The 4425-nt window shown below is 45.2% G+C and overlaps 1 long non-coding RNA gene across 1 annotated transcript; it reads right to left on the bottom strand.

The window, feature by feature from the left end:
• Positions 1–2832: 2832 nt before the first annotated feature.
• Positions 2833–3927, bottom strand: LOC120303325. Its single transcript, XR_005555405.1, has 2 exons — positions 3894–3927; positions 2833–3633 (listed from the first exon to the last, which is right to left on the bottom strand). It is a non-coding gene; the product is annotated as an uncharacterized LOC120303325 (long non-coding RNA).
• Positions 3928–4425: the final 498 nt, after the last annotated feature.

Below are 4425 nucleotides of genomic sequence, written 5' to 3' on the forward strand. Positions count from 1 at the left end.
CCGCTTAGAGAGTGCTTGCACTTAAAGCGATATATAAGTCTCATAAATAAATAAATAAATAAATAAATAAACTTACAACAGTTCGCTTAGTGACTGTTCAAAGTTACAATGACACTGAAAAAAGTGCCCCCTCAAGCCACAGCCGAGCAAGACAACTGCCTGCCCACCCGGCTGCGCTCTTCCTTCTGTCCAAAGTTTTTATTGTTGTGAGCATTTCTGTTGAGGATTGGCAGTGGGGGTGGGGGGGTGTTTGGTTTTTATTCCCCCCATCTACTGGGTGGTTGCAGCAAGTTTTGGTCACTTCACATGACCCTGGGACACTGTGACCGTCATAAATTTGAATCAGTTGCCAAGCATCTGAATGTAAATAAAAAGATCCTGGAGATGCTGCAACATTGCAGCTGATCAGCGCTTCTGGGCTCAGCAGAAGCACTAGGATCAGTGCTGCTTTCCAGCTGACTGGTGCTTCTTCAGGGCTTAGCAGAAGCACCAGGATCAGCGCTGAGCTCCAGCTGGACCCTGGCGCTGATCCTGGCGCTTCTGCTGAGCGCTGACAGCCTTGCAGCTCCAGCCATCTCTCGCTCAGGCTTGTGCGGTGCTGCCACTGCTTCAGTTCATTCCCCTCCACCACTCCCACTTTTCTAGGATGGTTGCGTACCACCTGCCAGGTGCCAATGTACCACAGGTAGTATCCGTACCACTGGTTGAAAAGCCTTGTTTTTATTCGGTGGTGATGGGGGCTCCATTTCCCTATCCATTGATCTGCAACCTTAACTTTTGTCAACCTCCCTGCAGGGTAGACCTCTTTTCTATCAAACATCAAGGCAAAGCAGGTCTCTAGAGCAGGGATGTCAAACAGCCGGCCCATGGGCCGGATCCGTCATGCCAAAACCGCGCCCACCCCATTGCTGGCAATGGAAAAAAAGTTGCGTGACGTTGCGAGTTTGACAGCTCTGCTTTAGAGAGTCCTTTATTGCTCTCAAGAAAGGTTCCAACAAATGGCCCTCCAATGACCGGTAAGGCTCCACCCCCACGCCACCCTGAATGTAGCCACCTACAGTCCTCCAAACAACAGCCCATATATTACAAAGAAAAGTCCGCAGAGCATGCTCACAGGGCAAGGTCCAGGGTCCTAAGTCCTGTCCAGGAAAAGGGCAAAGAAGGCTTTCACTCAATTGATTTATTTTTTTTTCCTCTAGTTTTTGGCTTATCATTTTCCGGTTTTTGAAGCGCAGTCCTTAAGGTTACCAAGAAAGGAGGTGACTAAGGCTCTACTATCCACCACTGGGACATTCTTTATTTTGGAGAAGAGTCAGGCTGAACCCCACTGGCCTTTAGTAAAGTCCTTGTTTTCTTTCAGACGTCCTTGAGATCGGGAGAGAGTTACGCCGAGAGTTTGTCCATTCATATCCCACTTTTATCATTTCCATGAAGAACTCAAGGCTGTGGACACACCAGATGCTCTTTCTTTGTCCTCCATTTTCCCCACAACAACCCTGTGGGGATAGGATGACTGGCCCCAAAATCACACAGCGGATTCTTGGGCCTGAGGCGGGACTTGAACTGACTGCCTCCTGGTTTCTAGCCTGGTGCCTTAACCACTACAGGTTGTCCTCGACCTATGTCCAGAATGAAGCCCAACATTTTTGTCGCTAAGTGAAACATTTGTTAAGTGGGTTTTGCCCCATTTTACGATTTTTCTTGCCACGGTTGTTAAATGAATCATTGAAATTGCTAAGTTAGTCACACGGTTGTTAAGTGAATCAGGCTTCTGCATTGACTTTGCCTGTCAAAAGGACACAGAAGGTGATCACGTGACTCCAGGACACTGCAACCGTCATAAATATGAACCGGTTGCCAAGCATCCAGATTTTCATCATATGACCACAGGAATGCTGCAGCGGTCGCAAGTGTGAAAAATGGTCCTAAATCACTTTTTTCAATCTTGTTGTAACTACGGTCACTAAATGGACTGTTGTAAGTCGAGGACTACCTGTAAGCTAAATTGAATGAATTTGCGGCTGACTGGTCTATCCTTGGTGGACATTTTTCTTTTGTGCATTATATTTATTGTCTTTTGTTCTTGCGTTGATATTTTTACTGTGTTGGCTGGCCAGAGCTGCTTATGTGAGCTGGGCGGTCATATATTCTAATTAAGAAATAAATTTCTAAAAGTTTTGAATCAGTAGAACAGGCTGAAATATCTACTGAATTCTTGCAAAATGCTTTGAAGTTTACTTTTTAAGCTTTCAAAGAGGGCTAGTCCAGAGGGAGGGGGATGACAGACCCCATCCTTTCCACTCCTCCTCGCCAGAAAGCATCCACTATAATATGGGGAACGTCTTTCCCATCAATCGAGGCTCTCCCCCCTCTTGGGCCGGGGCATCCGACTGGGCCCCTGAAGAGCCCAGAGAGGACCTCTCAGGCAGGAGAAGCTGCCCTCCTGCAAGGGGGCCAGGAGGGCTCCAGACGATCCCTGAGCTCCCGTCTCCCAAAGGGCCCCTGGATGAGGCCCAGAGACCAGCCACTCGGCCCTCAGCCTGAGGCAAAGGTGGATCTGAGGGAAAAGCTGCCTCTGTTGCTGCCAAGCCAAGACCAAGCGGCCATTTTGTGGAAGATCAGCTGGAGATGCTGGAGAAAGATCCGGACCCAGAAGCAAAATGGCTGCCTCCTCCCCAAGGAGCACACAGGAGCCCCCCCCCTCACTTCTTGCTCCTTCCAGGTTTTGCCTTGGTTCCTCCCCTTCCTCCCACTCAAAGTGAAATTGGTTTTTCTGAGCAAAACGAGAATAAAATCCTATTTCCAATCTCTTCAAACAGGCAGCAACTCAGGTAAGAGGGGAAAAAACCCATTTATTTTCAGCAAACAACTTTGACAAACTTATAATCTAAGTGCAATTATTAAAGGAGCCAGCAGCCCGGCTGTGCAATGGATCTCATGCTCTGTTTTTCTAAAGCATGAAAATCCATAAATGACAATCTATTAAAAAAAATCAGAGTCTGAATGTTTCACTCGTTATACTGATTATCTGTCAAACTTTGAATGATCAAATATATGTTCAATTAACTGTGCAATAATCAATTAAAATGCATGAACGATTTTAGTGACAAACATCTCAGGATGCAGGCTTCTTCTTTTAGTAATAGTTTCATAGAAGATAACATTTAAACTTATAAAACTAACACAAGGAAAAAAAGAAATACCCACCTTTATCCCCAAAAAGTATAATGAAAATTAACAACTTATAAATCTCTCTTAAAATAAAACCAAGAAACTCTTCATCCTCTCCCTCACCCCATTCCCTATAAACCCATCTCTGAAACCTTATCTCTAACCTCTAATCTCAATCCATTAAGATCAATTAGCAAAAGCCCATGAAGGGTTATACAAAATACTTATTAAAACCCATGATCTACACAAGCATTTAAAATCTTTTGATTCCACAATTAGTAACATATATTTTTTTTCCTCCATTCCTCAATCATAGTAAAAAAAGGTTACTGATTCTATAATAAAAGCAAAAATGAAAGACACCAAATATATCTTGGACCCAACATGCTGGAAGGGCCTAATCCACAAGAAGGTTGATCCTCAATTCTTTCCTCACTCCTAAGGCTGGGAGTGTCCATCGTGCTGCAAAGAGGATGGAAAAAGCATCCAAGGGTTAGTTCTATCCAGACAGTCGGAGCCTGAGAGATGCCAGAGGATAAGAGTTGGGGGGCAGGCAGACCCCTCCCCAGAGCCCTCATGCCTCTCCCCCAAATTCCTTCCCTTGCAGTGTTTGAGTTGAATATAAGAGGGAAGACAGTTTCCCCAAAATATCTTCCTTGGACCTCAAAGCCCTCACCTCCCTCCCTCCCCCCCCCAATTCAGCCTCCATGAGGGCCACTCACCTGCCAGGGGGCTTCTAAACCGGGGTTTTCCCTGCATTGGAGAGAAAGACACAAAGTGAGTCTCTGCCTTGTCTGGATCCTCTGAGGATCTCTCTCTTCACCATTCTGCAGTTTCAACAAACTCTCAGAGGAGACCAGCCTTTTTATTCAATTATTATTAATCTTCTGTGTCACCCATTTCTCTCCAAGGTGACTCTAGACAGCTTCCAGTACAATTCAATAAAATGCCATGTAGAACATTTAAAACAATAAATTGAAAGACCAGATTCCCCCACCAGATCACGTTGCCATTGCTCTGACAAGAAGATCCTATCCGGTGTGTGACTGCTGTCCTGAGCCAGGCCCAAGATGAGCCTAAGATCAGGCAATCCATCATATCTGTCTGTCTGCCTATCATCTATTTATCTATCAAATATTAAACTTCTATGCCACCATCTCGTCAAGGGGACTCTAGACAGCTTACAATAAAATTCAATAAAAAGCTAAGTAGAATATTTAAAACAAGAAACACCAGATTCCCCCCCACCAGATC

Source organism: Crotalus tigris, unplaced genomic scaffold (assembly GCF_016545835.1).
Source record: "Crotalus tigris isolate CLP2741 ecotype Arizona unplaced genomic scaffold, ASM1654583v1 scf7180000024463.87593, whole genome shotgun sequence".
Classification (NCBI taxonomy): domain Eukaryota; kingdom Metazoa; phylum Chordata; class Lepidosauria; order Squamata; family Viperidae; genus Crotalus; species Crotalus tigris.